This window comes from Oncorhynchus gorbuscha, linkage group LG14, assembly GCF_021184085.1.
Source record: "Oncorhynchus gorbuscha isolate QuinsamMale2020 ecotype Even-year linkage group LG14, OgorEven_v1.0, whole genome shotgun sequence".
Taxonomy (NCBI): Eukaryota; Metazoa; Chordata; class Actinopteri; order Salmoniformes; family Salmonidae; genus Oncorhynchus; species Oncorhynchus gorbuscha.
The window spans coordinates 53,464,030-53,479,079 of record NC_060186.1 but is presented as its reverse complement, the minus strand read 5'-3'; the positions used below and the strand labels follow the sequence as shown (position 1 = coordinate 53,479,079).

The following is a 15,050-nucleotide window of genomic DNA, read 5'->3' as shown; positions in this document are numbered from 1 at the left end:
AAATGCTCATGCCTTGTAATCCAATTGAGACTGAGACAATAATAATGAGTGTGGCTGTGACGGCTTTCCGACAGCACCTCTGCAGTAGGCAGGAGTGAGGATGAATTAGTGCACGGATAATGCTGGGGGTATTTTTGGACTGCGGAACGTACAGGATAAACATGGAACTTGTTTTGAGTGATTATCTCAGGAAGGCCAATGGATAGGAAAGTGTGTGTGGAACTGGAAGTTCTCTAATTCTAATAGAGGGACTGCTTTTTTTGTTTCCAATTTCCAGTCAGTGCTCCCTTTTTAGGAAAGAGGACATTTCATATTTCCTCAAACTGTTTTATGACTAATAATCAACAAATGCCGTTCAAATGCTTCAGAGTTTACTGGAGAACTTACTGTTATTTGCCAGTTTGTTGCAGCTATGAGTATTTATTTGAGCCCCTCTACAGTATTAGTCATCTAAAGTCCTCTTACGTGCTCCAGAAATGAGAATGGACCCCTCCCAGATTTATCCCAGCATTGAGTAATGGGTGCCATGGACGTGTGCGTCATTCACAAGCCCCGGTAGTGATTCTTAGAGATAAAAAAGAAGAGCTTTGATCGCCCACTAGAAGTCAATAATCACAGCGCTTACTACTCCAGCTTCTCTCAGAGGAACTCCTGCTATCCGGCTGCCAACAGGCTGCCAACAGGCCCATATTGAAACAAATGGCCCACTTCTCCTCAAAAGAGGATTCATCTATGTTCTGTATAGCTACAACCCGTGGGTTTGGTATGTGGTGGAAATGTGCGGCTAGCTCAGACTTGGCAAGAGACTTGGTTTTTTGAAAAAAAAGCTTTGTATTCTATCCTAACCTTCAGCGTTGAGAGAGACAGAATAGCTCCCGCCGGCTATTTCTGTAGTTATGTTATGGTGTTTTCAAACTGGATGGAAATGTAAAATGATTTGAGGGACCTTATCAAGCATGTTTTTATCAACGTCTTATGGAGGCAGTATGGCCTTCATTTTGTTGTTCTAGCAGCAACCTTTGAGTAAGTTCTGTGGGCCAAATGCGATCAAAACAAAATTGTATTTTTCACACCGAATACAACAAACAGATGTAGACCTTCCTTTATGGACAGGGGCTGGGAGAAGAAAAAAAATAAAAGAAAAAATATATATTTAAATACAGGACAAAACACACATCACAACAAGAGAGACAACACTACATAAAGAGAGGCCTAAAGACAACAACATAGCAAGGCAGCAACACATGACAACAACATGGTAACTTTACAACATCACAAAACATGGTACAAATATTATTGGGCACAGACAACAATGCAGTTAAAGAAATAGAGTGAAGACAATATTTACTAAATAAACTAAAGTAAAATATAAAATAAAAAGTATCACAATAAAATAACAATGAGGCTATATACAGGGGGTACCGATACCGAGTCAATGTGCAGGGGTACAGGTTTGTCGAGGTCATTTGTACATGTAGGTGGGGGTAAAGTGATTATGCATAGATAAATAACAGCGAGTAGCAGCAGTGTAAAATCAAATGGTGGGGGGGGGGGTCTATGTAAATAGTCTGGTGGCCATTTGATTAATTGTTCAGCTTGGGGGAAGAAGCTGTTAATGAGCCTTATGGACCTAGACTTGGCACTCCGGTACCCCTTGCCGTGCCGTAGAAGAGAGAACAGTCTATGACTTGGATGACTGGAGTTTTTGAAAAAAATGTGGACCTTCTTCTGACACCACCTGGTATATAGGTCCTGGATGGCAGGAAGCTTGGCCCCAGTAATTCATGGCTTCTGGTTGGGATATGTACGTACAGTCACTGTGGGGAGGACGTTGTCGATGCACTTATTGATAAAGCCGGTGACTGAGGTGGTATACTCCTCAATGCTATTGGATGAATCCCGGAACCTATTCCAGTCTGTGCTAGAAAAACTGGAGGGCGAGGGAGAGCTTTGTACACATCTCTGTGTGTGGAGTAAAGGTGGTCTAGAGTTTGGAGCGCCGCCTCTGGATGAGCATTTTCTTGTTTGCTTATGGCGTCAACCAGCTCGTTGAGTGTGGTCTTAGTGCCAGCATCGGTTTGTGGTGGTAGATAGACGGCTACCAAAAATATACATGAAAACTCTCTTGGTAAATAGTGTGGTCTACAGTTTATCATGGGGTACTCTACCTCAGGCGAACAATATCTTGAGACTTCCGTAATAATAGACAACGCGCACCTGCCGTTATTGACAAATAGACACACACACCCACCCCTAATCTTACCAGACGTAGTTGTTCTGTCCTGACGATGCACAGAGAACTCAGCCAACTGTCACGCCCTGACCTTAGAGATCCTTATTCTTTTCTATGTTTGGTTAGGTCAGGGTGCGGGTGGGAAAGTCTATCTTTTCCATTTCTTTGTTTTTGGCCGTGTGTGTGTGGTTCCCAATCAGAGGCAGGTGTCTATTGTTGTCTCTGATTGGGGATCATATATAAGTTGTACTTTTCCTTTGGGGTTTTGTGGGATCTTGTTTTCTGTTTAGTATCTGAGCCTGACAGAACTGTGCGCTTTTGTTTTTTTTGTTGTCTTTATTATTTTGTTTCGGTGTCATCAATAAAAATACGATGTACGCCGACCACGCTGCGCCTTGGTCTCCTTCTACAAAAGAGAGTCGTTACACCAACTGTATATTATCCGTGTCGTCATCCAGACACTGCATTCAAACAGTTTGGGGTGGTACATTAGGCATATCAATCCGATTAGTAGAAGTACTGTCATTTTTGGACCTTGAATTACATTGTGTGAAAGAGAGGATAGTTTGCTTTATTTTAGTTTCTGGTGGAATCCTGCGTTGGAGGGGAGCATGGCATTCAACATGGCTAGATGTAAGCTAGCCTATGCTCTTTTGTTGCTGAGAGAGTCATACTGCAGATTATGATGCAACTCCATGGAAATATTCTGGATTATTTTGCCTCAGAGTTCCCCTCCCCTGCAGCCCTAGGTCAGACAGAGTGGGGTAGTACTCTACCTTACTGGAGGGGGGGGGGGGCTCTCTACCCTCTGACCTGGAAAAGCTTGCATAAACCACAGCATGCCTGGCCTGGTGGACCTCTGTCTGCCTGATTCTCAGAGAGAGTGAGTGAGTGAGAGAGTATGGCCACAGATTACTGTGACCATACTGTACTGTATTTAATCAGGGAGGAGTCCCTCTTATTGCGAAACCACAGTGATATTCTTCATGCAGCAGACCCAGCCAGTGGGTCGAGGGTCAGGGCCTTAGCACGGCCATGGAATTAAATAGGGGGGGGGGCATACAGAAGAGAGGGGGGGACAAAGAAGAGAGAGAGAGAGAAATAAATAAAAGGAGAGAGAAAGAGAGCGAGAGTGAGAGAGAGTACCGCCTCTGCTATATGTCATTGACCTTGGCTCTCTGGGTCTCTATTGATGTAATATCTGTGATTTGTCAGCACGGCTAAGGAGGTTATGAATGGATCGAGCAGAGTTTCATGCTGGCGTTTTCACGGTGGATGATAAGAAAAAAAGATCTAATTCTTTCTCACTGTCCGTTAGATTAACAACCAACCTAATTATGACCACTCCTCTTTTACGCAGATAAGATTGGTCTAATTTGTCAGGTCGGAAAGGAGAGCATCAATTCGACCTCTCCTAACAGAGGGAGATATGTAGGGTAGAAAGAGACTGGGCATAGCTAGCTCTATTGAAAAGGCTTTAACAGGCAACGTAACCATTTTGCCTGTTCCTGTATGTGCACCATACTGTACCTTTCAGATCCTATGAATTATGATCTCTATAAAACGTTTTGGCAGGAGTGCCGTTAACTATATGGAGTCAACCCAGAGCACTGAAACATTTAGTTAAATTAAAAAAGCAGATTGATAGAGCAATGCTAATTTTGGTTTGATTTATTGCCCCATTCAAAATCAGTCTATTGGATTTTTTTATGGCAGGTTTCTATTGTTGTGGGAGGTGTCTAAATGGTCTTCTTCTTGTTGTTTCTTTCCAGTGGTCTGTGTCGTCTCCTCACCCCTACCAAGGGGTCATCCTGACCTCGGTCCCCCCCTCTTGCCCCCCTCCCACAAACCTGACCCAGTGATCCCCCCAACCCCCCCACCTTGCCCCAAAGCAGACTGAAGACCCCTAAACAGTGCCAGGCTCAATCACCACTCAAGTCCCCTGAGATCACGCAGGTGAGTGTACAAACACACACACACACACATTCCACACAAGAGTCAGGAGTGCGTGCGTTTAGGGTGGAAATAATTGGAGTGTTAGGAACAGACACCTTGTATCAGTGAGCCTCACATCTGGGAAGGGGTGAGTGTTAGCTTTAGCTGCATGCTAGCAGATGGGATATAAAAGACAGGCCTAATGCTATCTGATCTATGGGTTATGGTTGACTCTTGATAAAGGTGATAAAAAATACTGCTCATGATTTACTGGCTGTTCAATAGGTAAGTATACATACTGAAGAATATCATGATTCAGCCTTGTTTTCCATTTCTAGCATTGGGACTTTGCAGTACCACCAGGAAGCATATAGGATTGTGTTTGTTTAAGCACAATTGATTATGGCTGTGTTTATCGGGTCAGTCGTGAGACGACCCTGCTGTTACAGGTCTAAAACATCAGCTCGATCTGTGACAGCCACACTCCCAACTGACTGGCCATGTAATGGTCTAAATGATTCTGTCACTTTTCATCACGCTCCATCTGTCATCCCTCCTCCAGCTCAAACCTCTCCTCTCGCCGATGCAAGACCCTCTCTTTGCTCCCGTGTCGGGCTAACCTGAATCAACTCCAAATGTCTCCGTGGTGCAGCTAGCTATTTCTTCAGGGAAGGGAAACCCATTTGACTACACACACCGTTTGTCCATTCACACCCAAACACGTTGGCTGTGGAGCTGGTGACATTTGTGCTAGACATCCCTGATGTGTACATTTCCAACAAGTCTGAACTACGGAGTATTAGCACTTTACTGGGTTTTCCATGATAGGCGGTGTCAGTGGGTCCTGTCTGTTTACTTTGCCGTAAGCGGGGGCTGTTAACCTTGGACAGTGACGAGAGTCGTTTATTTGGTCTAGGAGGGAGGCCCTAGTTGCACCATGTAGGCAGGGAGGCACATTGGTGGCAGATGTTTGAGCTTCTCCTCCTCCTCCACCTCCTCCTCCTCCACCAGTCCTACAGGATCACATCCTCCAGACGATCCCCTTCTTGTTTTGCCTTCTCTTTATAGAAACTGGATTCAAAATATTTGGAAGTTATGAGGTATACTGTTCCACTGGAGTTCCCCAGCGCCGTAGTGCAACACCCTGTTTGATACATTGGTTGTGTCCACATGGTGTGTGGTGTATATTAGGAATATAATACCCAAACTCTGAGCGCTGGGAGGGATCTGTGTGAGGGAGGAGGAGGGGGGGGGCATGGAGGGGTAGTGGATGCTGCCTTCCAGGCTTAGTTATGCCTGTGTTAGTCCTCCATCCAAGATAGCCACAGCTAAGATGTCCGTACGGAAGCAGCCTTCTTTCCTACGGTTATGTGGTTTCAAAAGTTAGCGTCGCCTATTGTCTGTTGCTCTAAAGTTTAGCCTCATGAAGTTCTAATGTCGGTGCAAAGACGGGGGGCTCGGTGTTGTAAGTGGGGGAACCAGTGAGAAAGACAATTAATCAGTACCTCTACAGCTGCTTCCTGACATTTCTGCAAAATGTTGTGGAAAATGTAATGAAGGTAATTTTTCAAGCTTACCCGGTGGAAAATATGACCGTCTTTCCATAGACAATTAAAACCAACATGAAGCACTTTTATTTATTTATTTTTATTCTCCCTCTCTTTCCTTCCATAGGGGGGATTTTATGTGTTTCGTCCAGCGCTAAATGGAAACATGTACATTAAACGGCTACAGCTGTGGAGCATGAATAAACTAGGGATAGTTAGTTCTGCTGCTTAGCTGGAGAAATCCCAGAACTGCACCTACTACAACATAAAGAGTAAGATCTGGGTCACATGGTTTATCCCACTGTGCACACAGCATGCATGTTTAGCCGTTACCACCTCCAGGAAATGATCATAAATCCAACCAGGAAGCATGCTGCTGCCGACTCTTATTTTGTTGCTCTTTCCAGCATTGCAGCAGGCAGCCTGTTGGAGCAGAGGGCTTGTACACAGACACAGGGAGATGGGTTTTTATCTATGCCGTTTTCAATTACTGAGGCCTGGTGTAATTACCCGGCTCTGTCCCACAGTCGGTCTGCCAGAGAGTCCCACAGTACCGCACTCCCCTCCCTCCCTCCCTGCCCTCAACCCTCAACCTAGCCTCCCCAGGTCCTTAGCATGGCGGCACTTACACCCTCTCCGCTTTGTCTGTGTCCGTCTGGCCACTTGTTTCATTGGTAACTGTATATCAGGCTGGGGACACTGGCGGGGCCGCCAGAGTGTCAGTTGTATTAAGCATGACCTCATGTTGAAAGGATCTGTTTCTCTCTCTCTAAATGGCTTTCAGCCTGTGGGGCCCGGTCTTTTGGCTCAACACCCCAGGCGCTATGCTCAGACCACTGTTTCTCCCTCTCTAAATGGCTTTCAGCCTGTGGGGCCCGGTCTTTTGGCTCAACACCCCAGGCGCTATGCTCAGACCACTGGAGTCTTCCTGCACCCCATGATGGGCCTCTCACTGAGAGAGGAGGAGAGAGAGAGGGACAGAGACTGAAAGACGGAGAAAGAAAGGGAGAGAGAGGGAGAGAGGGAAGGAGAGTGTGTGCGTGCATGCGTGCATGCGCGTGTGTGTGTGTGTGTGTGTGTGTGTGTGTGTGTGTGTGTGTGTGTGTGTGTGTGTGTGTGTGTGTGTGTGTGTGTGTGTGTGTGTGTGTGTGTGTGTGTGTGTGTGTGTGTGTGTGTGTGTGCGTGCGTGCGTGCGTGCGTGCGTGCGTGCGTGCGTGCGTGCGTGTGTGTGTGTCTCCACTCACACTCAGGCTCATGGACTGGCTTGTCTGGGGGAAATGATGTCACCCCCTGTTCCCCATCAACCCTGTCCAAAGTCCACAGACTGTTCTGGGCTAATTCATCTTCAAGATGAGGCGCTGGGCTGGTGGCATTGCCAAACAGGTCACACTGTACACATACCCTTTAGCATCGTCTGTACTTACAACCAAGCAATACTTTTAAACATATTATGCTGGACTCTGAGTCTCTGGAGATGGTTGATTATGAGCTGGATCTCCTCTGTACTGGGCTTTAAAAAAAATGTTTACATTGTTTTTATTTAACCTTTATTTAACAGCCTTTACCCAACACCAACAGACAGCTCTGCTCGTGTTCTCTGTAACTGGGCCTTTACCCAACACCAACAGACAGTTCTGCTCGTGTTCTCTGTAACTGGGCCTTTACCCAACACCAACAGACAGCTCTACTCGTGTTCTCTGTAACTGGGCCTTTACCCAACACCAACAGACAGCTCTGCTTGTGTTCTCTGTAACTGGGCCTTTACCCAACACCAACAGACAGCTCTGCTCGTGTTCTCTGTAACTGGGCCTTTACCCAACACCAACAGACAGCTCTGCTCCTGGTCTCTGAACTGGGCCTTTACCCAACACCAACAGACAGCTCTGCTCGTGTTCTCTGTAACTGGGCCTTTACCCAACACCAACAGACAGCTCTGCTCCTGGTCTCTGAACTGGGCCTTTACCCAACACCAACAGACAGCTCTGCTCGTGTTCTCTGTAACTGGGGCTTTACCCAACACCAACAGACAGCTCTGATCCTGGTCTCTGTACTGGGCCTTTACCCAACACCAACAGACAGCACTGCTCGTGTTCTCTGTAACTGGGCCTTTACCCAACACCAACAGACAGCTGCTCCTGGTCTCTGTACTGGGCCTTTACCCAACACCAACAGACAGCTCTGCTCGTGTTCTCTGTAACTGGGCCTTTACCCAACACCAACAGACAGCTCTGCTCGTGTTCTCTGTAACTGGGCCTTTATCCAACACCAACACCAACAGACAGCTCTGCTCCTGGTCTCTGTACTGGGCCTTTACCCAACACCAACAGACAGCACTGCCCGTGTTCTCTGTAACTGGGCCTTTACCCAACACCAACACCAACAGACAGCTCAACTCCTGTTCTCTGTACTGGGCCTTTACCCAACACCAACAGACAGCACTGCCCGTGTTCTCTGTAACTGGGCCTTTACCCAACACCAACACCAACAGACAGCTCTGCTCCTGTTCTCTGTACTGGGCCTTTACCCAACACCAACAGACAGCACTGCTCGTGTTCTCTGTAACTGGGCCTTTACCCAACACCAACAGACAGCTGCTCCTGGTCTCTGTACTGGGCCTTTACCCAACACCAACAGACAGCTCTGCTCGTGTTCTCTGTAACTGGGCCTTTACCCAACACCAACAGACAGCTCTGCTCCTGGTCTCTGTACTGAGCCTTTACCCAACACCAACAGACAGCTCTGCTCATGTTCTCTGTAACTGGGCCTTTACCCAACACCAACAGACAGCTCTGCTCGTGTTCTCTGTAACTGGGCCTTTATCCAACACCAACACCAACAGACAGCTCTGCTCCTGGTCTCTGTACTGGGCCTTTACCCAACACCAACAGACAGCACTGCCCGTGTTCTCTGTAACTGGGCCTTTACCCAACACCAACACCAACAGACAGCTCTGCTCCTGTTCTCTGTACTGGGCCTTTACCCAACACCAACAGACAGCACTGCCCGTGTTCTCTGTAACTGGGCCTTTACCCAACACCAACACCAACAGACAGCTCTGCTCCTGTTCTTTGTACTGGGCCTTTACCCAACACCAACAGACAGCTATGTTCCTGGTCTCTGTACTGGGCCTTTACCCAACACCAACAGACAGCTCTGCTCCTGGTCTCTGTACTGGGCCTTTACCCAACACCAACAGACAGCTCTGTTCCTGGTCTCTGTACTGGGCCTTTACCCAACACCAACAGACAGCTCTGCTCCTGGTCTTTGTAACTGACTAATGTGAAGCCTGAATAACTGACTAATGACTAATGTGGAGCTGAAGATTTTCACTGTAGCCTGCAATCACACCTGAAACACCTGAACCCATGACTATTAAACACTCTGAATCTCTGAATATGATTGTCTTCTTGGAGAGAGCCAGGGAGAAACCAGATCAGAAACTGATTAAGAGGATCTGGATGGACGCATCGATCAAAAGCCCATAAACAAATGAGTGAACAGCCAAACAAAGTCTCTGGGGCAACTGTCTGTGAGGCGATGTGTGTGCTGTTGGCCTGAGTGCCAGACTGTATACCTCCGCACAGCCAAGAGAGATTCTGTTTATTACCGCCGCTCGTAGGTTACGCCTCCCATAATGGCCCAGCATTCTTGGAAGAGCAGATAACATTCATCACAATCAGCAGGAACATCATCAGGCATGGGGCTGATACCCATGGCACGACCCAGTCGAGATTTGTGACACAGCGATTTGTTAAGAGACAACCCAGTGCCCAGATTAGTCCATTTTTGTAACATCAATATGTTTATAATTTGATGGATTATGTTTCCCCATTCAATGCCATATGTTTTTGCCATATCTCATAACAACAAATGCAAATAAAAGTAATAAATTCCACCTGCCTATCAGCGGGAAACGTGTAACTACTGCCATTATTGCTTGTGCTATTGCATGGCTGTGCACAGTGAACGCCTCAGCTTAAAGTGTGGTTTGCTATGCCTAGTGAACGCCTCAGCTTAAAGTGTGGTTTGCTATGCCTAGTGAACGCCTCAGCTTAAAGTGTGGTTTGCTATGCCTAGTGAACGCCTCAACTTAAAGTGTGGTTTGCTATGCCTAGTGAACGCCTCAGCTTAAAGTGTGGTTTGCTATGCCTAGTGAACGCCTCAGCTTAAGGAGTAGTATACTATGCCTAGTGAACGCCTCAGCTTAAGGAGTAGTATGCTATGCCTAGTGAACGCCTCAGCTTAAGGAGTAGTATGCTATGCCTAGTGAACGCCTCAGCTTAAGGAGTAGTATGCTATGCCTAGTGAACGCCTCAGCTTAAAGTGTGGTTTGCTATGCCTAGTGAACGCCTCAGCTTAAAGTGTGGTTTGCTATGCCTAGTGAACGCCTCAGCTTAAAGTGTGGTTTGCTATGCCTAGTGAACGCCTCAGCTTAAAGTGTGGTTTGCTATGCCTAGTGAACGCCTCAGCTTAAGGAGTAGTATACTATGCCTAGTGAACGCCTCAGCTTAAGGAGTAGTATGCTATGCCTAGTGAACGCCTCAGCTTAAGGAGTAGTATGCTATGCCTAGTGAACGCCTCAGCTTAAGGAGTAGTATACTATGCCTAGTGAACGCCTCAGCTTAAGGTGTGGTTTGCTATGCCTAGTGAACGCCTCAGTTTAAGGAGTAGTATGCTATGCCTAGTGAACGCCTCAGTTTAAGGAGTAGTATGCTATGCCTAGTGAACGCCTCAGCTTAAGGAGTAGTATGCTATGCCTAGTGAACGCCTCAGCTTAAAGTGTGGTTTGCTATGCCTAGTGAACGCCTCAGCTTAAAGTGTGGTTTGCTATGCCTAGTGAACGCCTCAGCTTAAGGAGTAGTATGCTATGCCTAGTGAACGCCTCAGCTTAAAGTGTGGTTTGCTATGCCTAGTGAACGCCTCAGCTTAAAGTGTGGTTTGCTATGCCTAGTGAACGCCTCAGCTTAAGGAGTAGTATGCTATGCCTAGTGAACGCCTCAGCTTAAAGTGTGGTTTGCTATGCCTAGTGAACGCCTCAGCTTAAGGAGTAGTATGCTATGCCTAGTGAACGCCTCAGCTTAAAGTGTGGTTTGCTATGCCTAGTGAACGCCTCAGCTTAAGGAGTAGTATGCTGTGCCTAGTGAACACCCGTCTTCCCACTTGAGCTCTCACACCGACGGCGAGAAGAGGTGGCCGAGCAGAGCGACCGACCAACCACCTAGCTGAGTTGTGCAACCAGCTCCTTTCATAATTTCAATTCATCAGCATGGTAACCCTGCTGCATGGCATTCAGGCTTGTTCTTCCCACACAGGAACTGTCACCCACACGTCCTCACCTCACCCTGTCTCAATGAGGCTGTAGCCAAGGCCTCTCACCCACACAGAGCCCAACTCTCTCTTTTCACTACTCACAACACACACACCCACCATGTTAAAAATACCACCTCCCATCTTATGCCTAGCTGTACCTCGTACTTTCTGCTTGAAATGTAGACCTGAGTATGACAGGATGTATGACAGGATGTATGACTGGATGTATGACAGGATGTATGACAGGATGCATGACAGGATGTATGACTGGATGTATGACAGGATGTATGACTGGATGTATGACAGGATGTATGACTGGATGTATGACTGGATGTATGACTGGATGTATGACTGGATGTATGACAGGATGTATGACTGGATGTATGACAGGATGTATGACTGGATGTATGACAGGATGTATGACAGGATGCATGACAGGATGTATGACAGGATGTATGACAGGATGTATGACTGGATGTATGACAGGATGTATGACAGGATGCATGACAGGATGTATGACAGGATGTATGACTGGATGTATGACAGGATGTATGACTGGATGTATGACAGCATGTATGACTGGATGTATGACAGGATGTATGACTGGATGTATGACAGGATGTATGACAGGATGTATGACTATCAAGATATGATTCTTGTCTGAATCATGTGCCTTGTAGTTTTACCAGTACTGGTCTTTACTTTTCTCATGTGTTGCTGGAGTTTGTCCCAAAACTAAATATACATCCCATCATGCCATACGCATTGCACATACACTCACCATTCTATAAATGTGTATGATGCACTACATTGTAGTTGTAATTTTAGTATTGCTTTGTGAGGGCACTGGCTCTGCTGACCACCTTGACCTGGTTTGAGCAATGGATGGTCTCTCTCTCTCTCCCTCCTCTCTCAACCTGTTGCGTGTTGTCTCTCCACAGTCTCCAGACTGCAGTATCTCCCGGCTGCAGTCTCTCCCAGCTCCAGGCTGTGCTTCATCTTTGGGCTCCTAATGAGGAGTCAATATGACACTCCCGGGGGCTGACTTGCGAACGGACTGGGTGATGCATCCACAGAACCTGCTTACAGGGGATAAAATCACACCACAAAACCTGCTGGCTGTGCAAATGGTGAATCTCTCAGGCTGTCAAGACGCAAACTATTGGTGGTATAAGTTTGAAGATGAAAATAGTTATTTCTGGGATTTCAATAAGATTCAGGAATATTTTCTGGGTGTATATTTATTGCATATTATTTTGTTTTTATTCCATTCTATTCATATTTTACAATATGTGTATTTTTTTATACATGATACAGACTGGAAAAGACAAACAAGCTACTTTTGTTGCCCATGTTACATTGAGAGGCACAGATGAACCTGTAACTGAATAGAGTAGAGAAGTGTGTCATGACTGCAGAATTAATACATTTCACTCAGTCCTTTCAGTAGCCCCAAAAAATATGTTGTGTATTCTGTGCATGCAGTCCATTTGAGAACAGAGGGTTTCTTCAACATTGCATTATGAATAACTCCCTGACACAGTTCAGGTGAAAGGCGCGTTGATCCAGACGCCCCTAAAACACATAATACTTTATTGTAGGAGCCTTGCTTCAATCTATTTTCAGAACCCTTTCAGATTTTCCCCTAGCTAGCCAGTTGATAAAGCCAGTTGGAGCTTTTAACGTTGCTTCCATCCCCAATGAGCTGGAATAGCTGGAACAAAGACCCCAGCAATCTGACCCAGCTCCCCTCTCATTCCCACTGTAAGGGAAGACACAGAGAAAGGTATAAAACTTGTATGCAGATATGTGTGTTTCTAACAAACAAACACAGATAAATAAACAAGGGTCTTGGTTGGGGGTCTCATTAGGCCCCCTGAGGCTGAGGCACTGACCATGATGCACTTCTAGGCAGGACTTTGTTACCATAAACTCTGTAATTACTGAATGGAAACAATTAGCAATGATTTGAATTATTCAGAGTCTGCCCTGGAAAGTACAAGAAACTGTGCCGGTTTCCGTTCAGGGAAATAAGAAACGGCCTGTGTGTGTGTGTGTGTCTGCCTACATCGCTGCTGTGAACGTGATGTCACCAGGAGGACAAACAAAAGGGGTAACCGGAGCTTTGAAAACACACTGGCGGATGTGTCACGGTCAACCCCACAGACAGGCCACTGAATTAGGCCACTGTGCTGATCGAATGGCCCTGTGGTTTAGGAGATATCCAAAACACACAGGCGGCTACCCATGCGACTGGCCTTTGTTTCTACAGGAATTACTCAGGTATAATTGCAGATGTCAATTTGCTTAGACCAACAGAACCGTGTGTACTACCCTCTGTAATAGAGATGGAACTGAAACTAGATGAGGTTGATTTAATTACCTTCAGCTGTTTATTGGAGTGACTATGTAACACTGATAGGTCTAAAACATCAGTCGATAATAGCAGTGTCAAAGACTGTGAATCCAAATATTTAAAGAACATAGTTTGGCAACGGAGATATTTTCCGGGTCTGTTTAAAAAAAAATTATTCCAACAATTGTATTTATTTATTTAAAGTGCTCGTGTCCTGCAAATAACTTTTGGTTGGACAGTGAGAGATATGGCGTCATGGTTCATTTTTAACTTCAGATGTTGTTATTTTATGGGAAAAGAAAACGGGATTCACTCTATTCTTTATTTCAGTGTTGAAAGGAATTCCAAGCACTTCAAATTGGTATGTGGCATCTTGGCTGTCCAAAAGGTTTAAGGATAACTACACATCACTCATTGTCGCACAAAATAACAAAACATTTTCTAATCCTCTCTCTTGAATCTGCCAGCCCAAAAACGCTTAAATACCTAATCCCTGCATTGGAAAGAGGATGTATTTTGATTGAGTGAAAGGGCCTCTTTAAGGTTTGCTCTTTCCCCAGTCACAATGGAGATGTGCGTCAGTGTGTAGGGCCTGGTACGGCCCCAGGCTACAAGCTTATCCCCCACTCCCCATAGATCTCCAGCCAGAAACCAGAACTAGGCCCGAGGTGGGCAGAGGCTCTCTATCACCGTAACGTTCTCCCCATGAAAAGAGAGCCCAAATAAAGAAGCTAACGTGGCTTATACCCACACTTTATGTATACCTCTGGGGAGGAGGGGGTTGATGGAGATATATGTACTGTAATGCTTGGAGCGGGGGGTAACTTACTGTGTGTGTGGGGGGAGTAACTTACTGTGTGTGTGGGGGGGTAACTTACTGTGGGGGGGGGTGTACTGTACATAATGAAAATGTCCGCCTCATCATGGTCCTACAGTTTTTGGCGGTGGGGCCTCCTATCAGATGAACTACTGTTAGACTATGGAGATGTTACATAAAATGGTTGAATCATCCAGTGGAGTGTGTCTGTTTATATCTTTGAGAATGTGGTCCGTCTCTATAGAGCGAGGTGTCCCTAGCACACTCTGCCTCTGTGTGTCCTACGCACACTTCCTCCAGGTACTCCACTTAAAAATGATGCCAAAGAATATTCCCACCCACGCTCAGTCAGAAAATAGGACGGCGTTTTAGTTAGGATGAAAACACTTTATATAACCCATTCAATAGTTTTTCTTTGACTTGAACAATGATAACCTTATGCAACACGGCAGAGAATAATTCATTAATGGTTTTAGGCAGATGCCTACTGAACTGTATGTCCTAAAAGAAAGATTTTAGAGAACTTCGGGCACCATGGTAGCGGATCTGTACTGATAACAAGAGATACTAGACAGATGGATTCATGGAAGGAGATGCGCCCAAACATGGAGGGGGGAGAAGGGAAGAGGAGAGGGGTGCACCAACCTGGCCACCATTAAGTGTGATATATGAAACTGACTCCAGCTTAGAAAGATGGCTCTTTTCCACTCAGTGATAGGTTTTCTCTGGCTTCATAAGGCTCATCAGCTGACACTTTTTCACAAAATACGGAGTGCGTATTGTGTGAATAGGCTAGGATGAGTTATTATGCCTCTCAGAATGTTTCTCTCTGTAACTACGTTATCTTTACAA

General features: G+C 45.9%; 1 protein-coding gene across 1 annotated transcript in view; it reads left to right on the top strand.

The window, feature by feature from the left end:
• The window catches only part of LOC123995105 (transcription factor HIVEP2-like), a 100,243-nt gene that overhangs the window by 64,185 nt on the left and 21,008 nt on the right, over positions 1-15,050 (top strand). The window contains 1 exon segment of the mRNA XM_046298436.1: positions 4,006-4,189. The gene's annotated coding sequence lies outside the window, so the exon portion shown is untranslated.